The following is a 15876-nucleotide window of genomic DNA, read 5'->3' on the forward strand; positions in this document are numbered from 1 at the left end:
ATCCTAAAGGAAGACATGCTGTTTTCCAGAACTGTTCATTGTTTGAAACTGAGATGGCACGGTGAGTAGAGGAGGCAACGATGTCTTTATTTCAGGCAATTAGGAACCACGGGCTGTCCTTGGAAGCCATGAGGGAGAAGACTTTGGAGAAGATAAGCCATAAGGTTGCTCCTAAATCAGCAAGTCAGCAGCGGTGTTAGAGAGGGGCACTTATTCACCGTAAAGTGCAGAACAGCTCAGGGCCAAAGCAAAATCCAGCTCTGTGATGGTGCTGACAATTGACCAACACACCAAACAAATGGAATGGCTCCGGAAGTGGGATTTGGCTTGGTCAATAAAGCGCTTGCTCTCCAGCAAGAAGACCTAAGCTCAGATCTCCAGTACCCACTAAGAAGCCAGGGATAGCCGGGCGGTGGTGGTGCATGCCTTTAATCTCAGCACTCAGGAGGCAGAGCCAGGCGGATCTCTGTGAGTTAGAGGCCAGCCTGGGCTACAGAGCGAGTTCCAGGACAGGCACCAAAGCTATACAGAGAAACCCTGTCTCAAAAAACTAAAGAAGAAGAAGAAGAAGAAGAAGAAGAAGAAGAAGAAGAAGAAGAAGAAGAAGAAGAAGAAGAAGAAGAAGAAGAAGAGAAAAGAAAAGAAAAGAAAAGAAAAGAAAAGAAAAAGAAGCAGCAGCAGCAGCAGCCACCAGGGATAATGACATGCACCTGTAGACCCAGCACTAAAGAGGATCCCTGGGGCTACTGGTCAGCCAGTCTAGCTAAACCGGTGAGTTGCAGGTTCAGCAAGAGACCCTGTCCCATAAAACATGGTGGAGGTCAAGTGAGATACCTGTGCTGGCTGGTTTTGTGTCAACCTGACACACAAGCTAGAGTCATCAGAGAGGAAGGAGCCTCCGTTGAGGAAATGTCTCCCTGAGATCCAGCTCTAAGGCATTTTCTCAATTAGTGACCAGTGCGGGGAGGGGGCAGCCCATGGTAGGTGGTGCCATCCCTGAGCTGGTGGTCCTGGGTTCTATAAGAAAGCCAAGGGAAGCAAGCCAGTCAGCAGCACCCCTCCATGGCCTCTGCATCAGCTCCTGACTCCAGGTTCCTGCCCTGTTTAGGTTCCTGTTCTGACTTCCTTCAGTGATGAACAGCGATGTAGAAGTGTAAGCCGAATAAACCCTTTCCTTCCCAACTTACTTTTTGGTCATGGTGTTTCATTGAAGCAATAGAAACCCTAACTAAGACAATATCTAATACTGCCTTTTGCCCTACATATACATATACACATATGTACACACACATACACACATATGTGTGACATATATATCACACACAATAAACAAATAACTGGCATGACCAACAGCCAACTGATCCTGTGGAGAAAAGGATCCCATATCCCCTTCAGTGAGGTGTTGGTCCAGCTGGAAGTGCTTAAGAATTCACATGACCATAATCTACCCTCAGACACAAAATCTGAATGTCATGCGTGTCTCCTCTGCCAAAAGGGAGAGCAGATGCTGTCCCCGACAAGTGGGTCAGAGTCCCGGTCTCTGTACCAGATTAATTTCTCATTGCATACTTTGTATCTCCTATTCTAGAATGCTCTTCAATCTCTCTTAACTTGGCAACATGAGTCAGCCTCCTCCAGACCCATGAACAAGACAAAGCATAAACAAGAGTAAGGTCCTCGAGCTGCAAGGCTGAATCTCATCTTGACAAGAGAACCTTTCCCAAAGCAGTTCCCTCTGAGACGTGTTTCCGTAGACTACAAGCTGTCTCCTGAAGTACCTCCTGCTAATATGGAACTTCCACACTTTGGTTTTCAATTTCCGTGGAGACTTACGTCCTGTTTTACTGTCTACGCTAATTGCTCTTCGCTATAAGTACCCTTTCACAAGGCTGAGAGCCAGCTTTCCATGGTAGTGCTCACTGGGGAAATTTTCCTAGAAAAAACTGCATAAACATTGTGTTATATATGCATTGTGCGGCCTTCCTGCACACAGAGGAGGTTAACTCTGACACTTGGCACCAACAGCTAGGTAGCAAAGGTCAGATCAAACACAGAAATGAAATGTGTGCATCCATTCAGCCATATTTTTTGAAGCAGGATTTCAGATACCCTAGGCTGGCCTTGAACTCACTATGTACCTGGAGGACAGCCGTGAACTTCTGATCCTCCTGCCTTACCTTCACAGTGCTGGGATTACAGACGTACACCACCGTGCCTGATTTATAAATTGCTGGGCAAGCACCATGTCAACTCTGCTCTATGGCAGCTGATACAATACTGAGTGAGCACTTGCCTTATGCCAGATGTAGTTCCCGACTGTTAAGTTCCTGATGTAGTTAAGATACAGCAAAGAAGTGCAAAGACCAAAAGACTTGACATCTGAGAACTCACAGGTTATAAACAAACTCACAGTTGAATGCATAGTCCACTGAGACGAGTGTGGTGGAGGAAACAGAGGCAAGGGAGGAAGACCGGGATTAGAGCGTGCTGGTGAGAGAGACCACAGCGAGGGACACTGAGAACTTGGCAGTTGGTAGGAGGCAAGGAAGCAGCCGCATTGCTACCCGCTTCCCACCTGGGGAGAGGAGTGTTCCAGACAGAGGGAACAAGTGTAAAAGTCCTGGAGTGAAAGCAAGTCTGGAAAGAAGAAGGAAAAACTTAGGATGATGTCGGGGTCAAGATGCAGAAAAGCAGAGAGGGATTCAGGAGCGACACCACGGACGTAATAGCAATTATGGAATCTGATCAAGACAGAGCTTGGGGACGAAAACATTGCCCTGAATGAGAAATATGGTCAGGAATCTTCTGATTTTTACAGTCAAGCCTGGATTTTTTTTGCCCTGCCCCCACCCCACCTCCACAACCCTACACACATAGTCTTCAAAATGTATGTTGTTACTAATATTTCCATGGAACAGTTAAGGATCTAAACACCCATGAAGAGTGACTTAGGCGGCAGGAGGTCACGTAACACATCATATACTCCAGTGTCATCACATGTCAGCTGTGGTGATGACTTGGACACAATTCAGGAAAAACAAGGAGAGCTCTGAAAATATCAGAGTTTTCACCACTCCCCTAGAAGTAAACATCTTCCACCTGGCCTGAATCACATGACTGTAACCCTTAGGTGAAATGCTTGTGGAGGTGAGCTAGTTTTACCTACCCCCTATGTGCCGTTCATATTGCCCGCAGTGATATGGATGTGTTTGGCTGTGAGGTGTGGCCCCAGACTCTGGTAGCACAATGCATAGAACTGCTTTTCTACGTCCGTCTGAATCCTGATGCACACCTGGTCATCGGGATTCAGCCAGACTTGTGTGTGGCACTGAGGGGGGGGGGGCAAGGACCGTGTGCTGCTCATGTGAGGGCAGATCAGAGTCTTTGTTTACACTCACTGTGCTTCCGTGAGCTCAGATCTCAGTTTCACACTAAAGTCAGATATCTGACATCAGATCATTGGATGAATGATGACATCTTTCTTCTCTGCAGAGCCAGAAGAGAGAACATCTTTCTGGAGACAGGCAGCTTCTTCGGGTCACACCTGATCCAAAAGTTGTTGGGCTGACCTTGGCTGCTGTTTTCATTGGGATTCTTGAATCACAGCTCTAGCAACCGCCAACTTCACCGTGTGGTCACAGTCTTTGGCACAGGCTAGTTCGACAATACTGAAGTGAGTAGTTACGAAAGCAACCTTTTATTCTGTGTTTAACAAGCATAAATAGTTTACCAGCCCACCTGGCACGTACACCCAGCATTTATCCATTTGTGTGAGTGGATGATAGACAGCCAGCATTGTGGGGGTAATAACTAATTCTGATTGTGCTTCCTGGCAAAGCAGAGTACTCCGTGGGGGAACCAAAGGAGCCCATGGACATAACTGAGCCACAGTTCTGGGAGTCTCAGCCTTCAAGGATACAGCAGCAAGTATAGGAGAGTGTAAGCATCCGTGCTTGCTTACTGGGGCAAGGTCACCTGATATAGTCTGGAGGAATTAAACCAGGTTCGAACTGGAGGGGCCACAGTAAGACTGAAGCTGTGACAATTTTATTGAGAGCAGTAAGACTTTTTATACCCTCATCAGAAACAGAATATAGTGATGATTGCCGGGTTCAATACCGTTGTCGTTGCCAGGATACGATGATATTTGCAAACTTTCCAGGGTACACGGGATTAATTAAGACCGATTGTCCTGTCAAGCTTCCATGCTTCCTTTCTTCTAAGGGGGGCATACAGAGAAACACAAAGCATCCTGACTGCTTCACTGCCTGAAGAAGTGTCTCAGTTTCTCAGGAACTGAAAAGCACACAGGGCCTCCGAAACCACAGACTCTAACCTGAAAAACCTATGATGCCTGCTTCTCAAGGCAGCTAGGCCAAGTCAACTCCATGGTTCCCCACAGGAGAGGGAGAGAGAAGATGAGACACGGGGTGTATACATGGGACCCCAACATGAACTAGCCACTGTGGTTTCAAGAAATTGTAACTTCATCCCAAGACATTGCATTCACCCCAAGGAGCAAAAGTGCCACCATATTTCACTGTCTCCTAATATCTTATTATCTTGAGAAAGTTAAGCATCTGGCTCCTTTGGATGGCACTTGAATATTTTTTTAAGGTGAATGTTCTTTAAAGAAAATGATTGGGACAATTAAAGAAACTTTGATTAGATTGTTTGACTACAACAAGGTTAATTCCCTGATTTGGAAAATTGTCCTGCAATTATGTAAGAGAATTGTCTTAATTTTAGGCAGTAAACACTGAAGTGCTCTTACAGGATACCACAAGCATGGTGATTGACAAGGAATAGAAATCTAGTTGGAAAATTTAAAAGCAAACAGCATCTAATGAGAGTCCCCCTGCTGTGGCATCCTCAGGCAGAAAGGGAAGAGAGCTAGGGTAAGACAACATGAATCCACCATGAGGGTACAGCCATCTTGGCCCGAACACCTGCCGAGGCTGTTTCGATGAAGATTACTTTTCCAACACACTCTTAAGGATACCAATTGAGGTAAAAGCTTGCTTTGTTCTACTGCAGATCTACTAAATCAGATCTATGAGAAACACAGTTGTGTAGGAACTGGGCCTGGGCATTCCCAGACACTCTGAAATCTGAGGATGGATGAACTACCCTTATTGCTCAAAGTGTGGTCCACACACTCAACACCGTCCTTGCAGAGAATCTCCAGTCCTACTCAGATCTACTGAGCGTGAGTATTTTTTTTTTGTCACCAGCCCAGGTGAGTGAGTTCCAGCATCCTTACACCAATGATCCAGAAACCCTGCTCAGGAACAGCCCCTGCTTATCAAATAATAACAGCACTTTTTTCTGCTGGCCCCTTAGTTGACCTCTAAGGCCAGCAGGGAGGGAAGATGGAGCAGTTTCCGCTCAGAAGACAGAGATACCAGTGCTGCTTTCTGCTCAGTGAAAATGGGAAATTTACTGCCCTTACCTGGATGACACAGAGACCATCGAGCAGCATTCCATATTCTGCCTTTCCCACTTACTTTCTGCATAGGTCAGGCTGCCCTAAGGGACACATTCAGGGTACTGCTACAGACAAAAACTTAAAGCTAGCCTGGCGATTCTCAGCATGGAGCTGGAGCTGCAAGGCCAGGCAGGCATGAGGCCCTGTTCTGCATTTCAATAAAAGTGTCTATGGTGCAGTACCAGATGTACCACGTGAGAAAAACAAGACACCGCCGCCTCCTTTGGTCTCAACATATCCCAAACAAAACAAAAGCCAATTGCTGCGGATGAGACCATCCCAGCTTCCGTGTGGCATTCTCTCTCATAGAATGTTCCCTGAGATATTCATTAGGCTTTGGAAAAAGGTGGGGGAGGGGGTCAGCATAACTTTTGTAGCGTTGTGTTTACCATCTCCCCCTCTTAAGAAAGGAAGATGCGTATTTATGAACGAGTATCCCCGCTTAGGTAATGTGTACCAATACCTTCTGGAACTAGGGCTTTAAGCGGGGCAGCTGAAGAAACACCTTCAAAGAGGATTAGTCCTCATTTGGTTCCATAAGTGGAACAGGGAATGGAGACAAAAGGCAGGTGTAAAAGCGCATGTAAAAATCTTGGCCAAGCCTCTGTGGGATTTGGAAATGTCTTCCATTCTCTGCTAGGAAACTTCCCCGGGGGAATAAGGTCCTTTGGTCCCGAACAAAGAGGTATTCTTTGTCTGCCTTCCAGTGAAGATTGGCGTGGTTAGTGAGGCACCTAGAGAGGCTTTTCTCCTTCCTATTCCTTCATCCTCATCCTCACTCCAGCAGAATTCCCGCATCACTCCCTGAATCTTTCACTTCACCCCCTTTCATCATGTGTCCTGTGTGGCTTGAGTTGTCCGGGCTTCTGCAATAGTCATTAACCAGCTTCCCGGATCTCACTTTTATACCCATGACCTGGTCTGAATGCTTTACACATACACATACACATATACACAAGTGCGCGCGCGCACACACACAAAGAGGAGAGGAAGGAAGGAAGGAAGGAAGGAAGGAAGGAAGGAAGGAAGGAAGGAAGAAAGAAAGAAAAAAGAAATTGTACAATGAAATAAATCTTGATCTGCAAGATAACATTCAAAAGCTAGGACTTTGGGAGGTGATTAAATGTCAAGAATGGAGTCCCCTGCACTGGGATTAGTGCCTTATCAAAGAAGCTTCAAAGAGAGCCCTTGCCTTTTCAGTCATTAGGGATTCAGTGAGAAGGATCCATCTATCCTCATCAGATACCAAATCTGCTGGCACCCTGAGCTTGGACTCTCAGCCTCCACACGGCGAGGACAATTTCTGTCATCCATGGCCACCCACCCTGCGGCACTGCATTGTACTAACCTTCCCCCATGCCTTGTCCTTCTCCCAAGGGATCTGAACACCTTGACTCTGACCAAGCCACACTGTGCAAACCCTCCCGAGAGCTGCCTCTTACCATGAAGAAGGCACGAGATAACACTGGCATTGTCCAACCACCCCATCTTAGTCAGAGCCCATCCTTCACACGCTCCAGCCATGCTGACCTTCTCCTGTATTCTCTGCAGCTGGAATTCTCCTTCCCATCTTGGTTTTGCCTTTTTGCCCTTCAAATCACAAAACGCAAAAGGCACTTCCTTCAGGAAGGCTTTCTTAATTTGACAATCTAAGTTAGAGCTTCCCAAAATTCGATTCCAGTCCCCAAGTTGTTCTCAATGGGACAAGTGCTAAAAGTGAGAAATAAGAACTAGAAAGGCTTACAGAATTTTAATAGTATCATGACTCCCAAGCACTGACAAATAGACTCACCTTTTCGGATAGACTGAAGAATAGTTCAGATGTTATCAAACTCACAGGGGTAGTCATATATAAAATCCAAGTTGTGTAGCAACGCTGGAGGAACATGGTCCTTTCACAAGTATGAGAAACCCTGGCCTAACATGCCTTCTTTCCTGAGCGGTTATCACATATGGCTGTGTATGAATTTTTATGATTTTCCCATCTATGTCTCCTACATAAGAGTATTAACTTCATTCGTGATGTTTTTCCTTATCTCATATCTCCCAGATATGAATACTAGCAACTCTGTATTAAATCTTAACGTAGCACAGTACTTGGTGCTGTGGATATCGCTCTGTATAAATAAACACTGATCGGCCAATAGCCAGACAGGAAGTATAGGCGGGGTTAACAGAGAGAAGAATTGAGGAAATAGGAGGGGAAGGGGGAGATTGCCTGGAGTCGCCGCCAGGACAAGGAAAATGTAAGTTACCAATAAGCCACGAGCCACGTGGCAAAGTATAGATTAATAGAAATGGGCTGAATATAAGAGTAAGAGCTAGACAATGATAGGCCTTAGCTAATGGCCAAGCAGTTTAAATAATGTAAGAGTCTGTGTGTTTATTTTATAAGTGGGCTCCGGGACTGGTGGGACTTGGCGGGAGCTGGACAGAAATTTTCGAGCTACAACTTGGGATATAGTTGGTGCTCAATAAATGTGTCTAGTGGGAAAGGGTGTAGGTCTTGAGATGTGTCAGTGGTTTTTTTTTTTTTTTTTTTTTTTTTGGTTTTTCGAGACAGGGTTTCTCTGTGTAGCTTTGCGCCTTTCCTGGGACTCACTTGGTAGCCCAGGCTGGCCTTGAACTCACAGAGATCCGCCTGGCTCTGCCTCCCGAGTGCTGGGATTAAGGGCGTGCACCACCACCGCCCGGCGTGTCAGTGGTTTTATATGTCGTCAGCTCAGCAGATTCGTCATACTCAATACGCCACCTGTGGCTGCTACCCAAACATGAGGAATGGGTATTGAGAAGGTGTAGAAGAATAATGATTCTACTTCATGTTTCCACAAAAGGATGGGTTACACACTGAAAATTAAACAATGTTGTTCCAAGAGTACAAAAATAAAATAGTCTTTGACAGCCCTTATTTATAGCCTTCCATTGCCACGCACTGCCATGTTGTTTCATTTGATGTTTAGACTTGACTGCGATGAAGCAGTATCGTAAATTATTATTGATGCCCATATAGAGGCAGAGCTGTTTATATGCCAACTTTGTGTGGTGTTTTCCCACTGGGAGCCCCCGAGTCTTTGTTGCTAGCTGTTTCACTGATAAAACGGATGGGGCGGGTGCTCCTAAGCTGCCAGCTTGGCTTCTGGCTCCCACTGAACCTCAGAGCATAATTCCCTCCCTAGTGGGTTATCAGAATCAAACACCCTGGGCTAATCAGAATTTCAAAGGATGCAGATATCCAGTTTAATTTAAGAGGATTATTCTGAAATGGGTCTGACTAGGACATGTGGACTTCTGGGCCCCTAACTGTTTACTCAGGGGGCATCAGACCCAGCTGGACTTTTGAACTTTTTCCAAGAAAGAGAAGAAAATTTAATACTGTGGAGAGTGGAAAGTACCGTACTAGAAGGCTGAGTCCCTGCTCCGGGGCAGGAACCTAGGCTCTCTCTGTGGGCTTGATTTTCTTCTCTGTTGAAAGAGAAGAGATTTGACCACAAGACCTCTTTAGGTCTCTTCCAGTTGTGAAATTCCCCAGGTATAATCCCAAAGGCTCCTTCTTGCTCTAAGATTGGGAAACAGAAAGATTTAGATTTGTTCCGGCTGCAGGCTTCAGGAATGCTAAGGAGCCCAGCATCTGTTCCCTGGCCTCAGCTAGGCTGAAAGAGGTTGTGTTCAAAGGAAAGGCTGCATTTCCTGCCCACTAAGCTTAACCTTCCTTCTGGAAGGTCTGAGGTACAGTGTTTACCTCCTGCTCAGTTGTCCTGGCTGGTTCTATGTCCACACAAGTTAAAGTCATTTTGGAAGAGGGAGCCTCAATTGAGAAAATGCCCCCACTAGATTGGCCTGGAAGAGAGGATCCAGTTCACTCTGGGCAGTGCCACCACCCCTGGGCAGATGCTCCTGGATGGTATAAGAAAGCAGGCTGAGCAAGACATGGAGAGCAAGCCAGTAAGCAGCACCCCTCCACGGCCTCTACATCAGCTCCTGCTTCTGAGTCCCTGCCCTAACCCCCTTCAGTAATAAACTGTGATGTGAGGCTGTATGCTGAAATAAACCCTTTCCTCCCCAAGTTGCTTTTGGTCACAGTGTTTTATCACAGCAACAGAAACCCTGACTAAGACACTAGGATTGTAGAGATGGGCTTCTTCAGGAAATCTCGTGACACAGAGAGTTACTCTTCATTCTACAGGGGTAAGTGCAAATACTAAGGTTATTACTGTCAGGAGCATGTCTTTAAGAAAAAGATTCTAGGAACAACTATGCTTTTAAAATGTGATGCAGTTGACTTTCTATGTCCATGGGCCCTACGTCCAAAGATTCAACCAAGAATAAAAATGTAAAACATACTGTGTGCACTGGACATGTGCTGAACATTTCCTTGCATTGTTTCTAAAACATTATCATAACTCTTTGCATAGTACATACATTGAGTAAGGTGTTATCTGGACATGATTTAGTATGCAAAAGGAGGTTATGTGCAAATACTACACAGTTTCATCTTTTGGGCCTGAGCATTGACAGGACAATTTGGTGTCCCAGCAGGAATGGGACAACTGTTCTCACTATTTTGCAAGACACATTAAAGTCTGAGAAGTCCCACTAAGGAAGACCGACCTACTCAACTATGCTTGAGCGAGCATTTCTCAGCATTTATTCCCTGAAGTCTAAACCATTTGCTAACATTCAACTAGGATTCCACCAAAGATACTAGTACATGCTGCTGTCCCAGGCAGCATGCAAGTGGTTCCTGAAAAAGGAAAATTCTCTAGCCTCACCCCACGTTTGCTAAGTCAAAACCTGTGTTGATGATGGAGTCGAGAGATACTAGCAAGATCAAGAACTCTGGGCAGTAAGCAGTGTACAGAACTGGTAGATAAGCCCTCTCAAAAATATATTGCTAAAGTAAAGATACATAGACAAAAGGGTTTACTTTGTGACTTATTATGGCACACTACAGCTTCTATGAGATTTTTTTTCCCCTTTTTTTTTTCTTTTTCTTTTTTTCTCTTAAATTTTATGGGGTGGGGGGGGCTACAAGGGCAGAGAGCGGATACGCAGGGATGAGAAATGAATGGGGTCGAGATACATGGCGTGGGAGACACAAAGAATAAACAAAAAGAAAGTTAAAAAGAAATACTAAAATTCCAGGATTTTGTGAGTCACTTGATGTCGTACTGACAGGCTGAAATTCTTCGCTTTGGCAGAAGCATCTACATCCTAAAAAGTGGTCAATGCCGCGATCCCGTGGTTTTCATTTTCTCCTAAGTATTTAGCCATTGGACAGTTATCTTTAAAGCCCTGTCTCTGGGTGCTGCTTGTCCATGGCATTATTTGAGAGCCACTCATAATCCCAACTGTGTGATATCATCTCAAGGTATTCTACTGTGTCAAAACTGCACTCACGGGGGCTGGAGAGATGACTCTGGTTTAGAGTGCATACTACTCTTGCAGAGAACCCTGTTTCATTACATATCACCCACCTTGTGACTCACAACCATCTGTAACAGGTGTATTTACATACATGAAGTCAATACACTCATATGCATAAAATTAAAATTAAAATGAACACACAGTTTTAAAAACTATATTAACATCTTTTGTTTTTGTTTTTGGACACAGGTCTTGATTTGGAGCCCTGGCTGTCCTGGTACTCACTCTGCAGACCAGGATAGCCTTGAACTCACAGAGATCTACCTGCCTCTGCCTTCCAGGTGCTGAGATCAAAGATGTGTGCCACTATATCCAGCTACATTAATATCTTAATTCACTAGTTCTGCTGTATTTTAAAGATCTTCTAAGAAAAAGATGTGCAGGGAAAGTCTTACGTTTTCTCATTAGTATTAAATCAAAAGTATCCAGGAATAGATATGATTGCACTAGCAGAATATCATTATGAAGAAATATTTGCTTTCATAAAATTTAGTAGTTTGTTCTTTACATTATACTTTTAATTGTAGTTAAATTTGGTTATAAAATTAGCATTTTATTTTCTAATAGTTGAAATTATATGTATGTAAAGTATACAACTTGATGATTGGATATGAATATTGTGAAAAAATCACCAAAATTATCTAATTACTACATCCAGTATCTCCCACAATTGCCCTTGTATGTGTATGTATAGGACGAATGTTTCTTGGGTCCCACCTGGCCCCCACGGACCCGCAGCCACTTATAAAATAATCATTCAGAGCCTTAATATTATTTATAACTGCTTGGCTATTAGTTCAGGCTATTACTGGCTAGCTCTTATGCTTAGATTAACCCATAATTCTCATCTATGTTTAGCCAAGTGGCTTGGTACCTTTTCTCAGTTCTGTCTTGTCATCTTGCTTCCTCTGTGTCTGGCTGGTGACTCCTGACTCAGCCTTCCTCTTCCCAGAATTCTCCTTGTCTGCTTATCCCACCTATACTGCCTGCCTGGCTACTGGCCAATCAGCATTTTATTAAACAAGTGTATAAAAGCATTATCCCACAGCGTGTGTGTGTGTGTGTGTGTGTGTGTGTGTGTGTGTGTGTGTGTGTGTGTGTGTTTGAAGAACACTTAAGATCCATCCTATTAACAAACTTCAAGTGCATGATACAGTGCATTAACTGTGTTCACAATGCTGTGTGTCTGGTTTGCAGAGCTTGCATCTTGCGTAATTGAAACTTGAACTATTGACCCACATCTCCCACTTCCACTTTGCCCCCACCTGTAGAAAACACTGTTCTGTTGGTTTTCGAGGGTGAGTGAGATCGTGCAGTGTTGGTGTTTCTGCATCAGGCTTATTTCACTCAATGCAGTGGTTCTCAACCTTCCTAATGCTGTGACCCTTTCATACAGTTCCTCATGTTGTGGTGACCCCCAACCACAAAATTATTTTCGTTGCTGCTTCATAAGTGTAATTTTGCTACTGTTATAAATACTGATATAAACATCTGTGTTTTCCAATGGTCTTAGGTGACCCCTGTGAAAGGGTCATTTGACCCCCCCCCCGGGGTCACGACCCACAGGTTGAGAATGTATTATTAACACAATGTCCTCTGAGCTCATCCAGGTCTCCTTAAAGGTAGGCTTTTTCTTTGTAAGACTGAAAGGCATTCTGTTGTTTCTGTCTAGACATTCTCAGCTTTTTATTTATATTGTAAATTGAGATAGGTTAAGGCCTAGCTAGCAGGCACGGCTTTATTAGGGTTTGTTCTTTTGTTATCTGGAAAAAAAAATCTGGAGATACGAAAATGTCCTTAGGCTATTGGTGGCTAGGGGTAGCCAGCTCCCATCTTTTGAAGGGTTCTTATGAGAGAGATAAGAAAATATTAAACAGAAAAAGAGCTAGATGATGAGAAAAAAGACAGAAACACAGGATAGCTTCAGGAGGGCCTAGATCAATACCCAACAGCCTTGAAGATTTATTGAAAAGGCTTCTTATAACATGGCAAGGGTTAGGGCAAAAGACCTCCCCCTTGCTAGATCAAAGCACACCGCACAACCAAGTGCAGACCCTTCCAAACACCTGGTAACCATGCCCGTGGTCAGATCATCCCCTTATGCAGCCCTGCTGGGTGAAGCAAGCTCAGATTCTCTGACCCTGAGTGATTTGGGCCTCCACAGTTGACTGTGCTTATTTTCTTTTAGTTTTATTGACTACTCTTCGCATTACATTTCACTCTAAAAAAGCCACATTCTCACGCATGCTCAGATTTTAGCTGGGCTCCTCTGTCCCTGTGTAATCTTTAGGGAGACGGATGTGACACATTATGTCTGCCTAAAATGAACTGATTTCATGTATGATATCCAACAGTTATCTGTTAACATTTCTCTGAGTCAAACAAGGTGCCAAATACAATGACAGACCCATAAGTACACGGTGAGGCAGGGAAGTTGAAGTTTTCACTAGGGGTGTCCTTCTGTTCTCTGTGAAGATGAACACGCTCAAGGTAAGTGCTGGACGGCATGTGGACTGGAGCGGCTTATCTGCTATAAACATACATTGCTGAGGGTCAGCTCTCAGACCTCAGACCCACCACCAAGAGCAGTTAATCTTTTGACTCCAACAGTTAAGTTTGACAGTCATACACTATGATGTTGCCTGTCTCTCCTGTAAAATGCCAAATTATACATCAAGTGTCTCTTCTCCACATGTCAGCCTAAAGGCCTCTTGACAACCCTGAGAGGTGTACCTGGCCAAGGAAGGATAAGGGGATAGGTATCTTACATTGTGTGAGCACTTTGCTCAACCCCACCCAAATACCTTGTGGATTATGTTTAGCAATCTTTACAGCAGCCATAATTGTAATGATTATCTAATAATTATTCTATTATTAATAAAAACTCAGGAGTCAGATAGTAGGGTATGAACCTGGTAGATCCTAAATGCAATGAAGAAAAAGCCCAGCTGACCCTCCTCTGTTTTTCCAAGATCCAAAAAGGCCCCGTGCCTTGATTATCTCCTCCTCTTCGTTTCTCTCCCCAAAAATCTGACCTATACCTCCTGCCTACCTATTGGCCATTCAGCTTTTTATTACACCAATCACAGCAAATACATCTTCATACAGTGTGCAAATATCCCACAACACATAACAGCTTATTGTTTCTGTCCATTCTGTTACTCTTTTTAAATGTCATAAATTAAATACCTTTAAGACCTGTCTTAGGGTTCCTATTACTATGAAGAGACATCATAACCACACAACTCTTGTAAAAGAAAACATTTCATTGAGGCTGGCTTACAGTTTCATCATGGCAGGAAGCATGGCCATGTGGAGGGAGACAGGATACTGGAGAGGAGCTGGGAGTTCTACATCTTGATCCACAGGCAGCAGGAAGTAAATGCCACACTAGGCCTGGCTTGAGCATCTGAGACCTCAAAGCCCACCACACAATGATGCACTTCCTCCAACAAAGCCACACCTCCTAATAATAATGCCACTCCCTGTGAGCCTATAGGGGCCATTTTCATTCAAACCACCATAAGACCAAACAGGCAAAACATTCAAAGGGAATAAGATTAAAAAAAGTAGCTGTGGTGGTCTTCATGTTTGTAGCCCTCTGAAATTCTGGTGTAGAACAGCCTGGTAGTACCCTTCTACAACATAGTTTAAAGAAGAGTGTGGTGGTTTGAATAAAAAGTGTCCCCCATAGTCTCATGTATCTGGAGACTTGGTCCCCAGTCGGTGGGGCTGTTGGGGGAGGTTGAGGAATGTTTAGAACTTGGGTCTTGCTGGAGGAGGTAAGGCACTATGGGCAGGCTCTGGGGGTTTATATTCTCTCCCACTTCCCGTTTGCTCTCTCTGCTTCTTGCGTGGGAGTGGGGATGAGAGTGGCTGGCTTCCTGCTCCAGCCACCTGCTGCCACGCCTCCCCCACCACCATAGATGCTCCCCGTGGAACTGTTAGCCAAGGTAAACGATCTTGTCTGTCTCTTGCTTTTAGTCAATGTATTTCATCCCAGCAACAGAAAAATAGCAGGGGAGTGATCTATTTATTGTAAAGCTGACAAGTTGAGCTGGGGACATGGTTCCATAGTGGAGCACTTACCCAGCATGTACAAAACTCTGGTTTCATCTGCACCACCATTTTTTAAAATTTTTTTAACATCTTAAATGTTAAGAATATGTACCTCACAATTTGAAAGAAAATTTTGATTTCAAATGTTTAAGTTTCAATCTATATCGTTTTTGTTGTTGTTGTTGTTGTTTTCTGACAGGGTTTTTTGTTGTTGTTGTTGTTTTCAGACAGGGTTTCACTGTGTAACTGCCCTGGCTGTCCTAGAACTCACTTTGTGAACCAGGTTTGCGTCAAACTCACAGAGATCAACTGCCTCTGCCTCCTGAGGGCTGGGATTAAAGTCATGCACTACCACCGCCTGATTTCAATCTATATCTTAAAATGCTCCTTAAACAAAGATCACTTTAAAATATTTATCGCGTTGTAATTTTATATAAGAGTATAAAAGACTTGAAAGATCTTACTTTATTAAATTAGAAAGATAATATGGCTGAATATTATGAGTTACCATCATCTTCAAAATAATAAAATGTTTACAGGAAATTATTTCTTTGTAACATGCTCCACAGAATAGCAAATGCTAATCTAAAAAGAAGTTTTTAAAATTATAAACTAAGTTGAAAAGGGTTTAGAATTGAAAACATTTTGCTAATTCTGCTATTTTTTTCATGTAAGCCTTGCTTATAGCCAAGCCTGATAACACTGGACTGTAACCCCCAGCACATGAGGTCAACATCATCTCCGCAGCGTCTCAAGTTCAAGGACAACCCGGGTAACTTAGTGATACTTTAGTGAGAACGTTTGAAAAACAGAAAAGAAGAGCTGGGGATATAGCTCAGTGGTACACCACTTACCTAACAAGTGCAAAAATCCTAGGTGCAATCCCCAGTACCTTAGTTAGTTTA

This window comes from Peromyscus californicus, unplaced genomic scaffold, assembly GCF_007827085.1.
Source record: "Peromyscus californicus insignis strain IS unplaced genomic scaffold, ASM782708v3 Scaffold_24__1_contigs__length_46423439, whole genome shotgun sequence".
In the NCBI taxonomy this organism is placed as follows: Eukaryota; Metazoa; Chordata; class Mammalia; order Rodentia; family Cricetidae; genus Peromyscus; species Peromyscus californicus.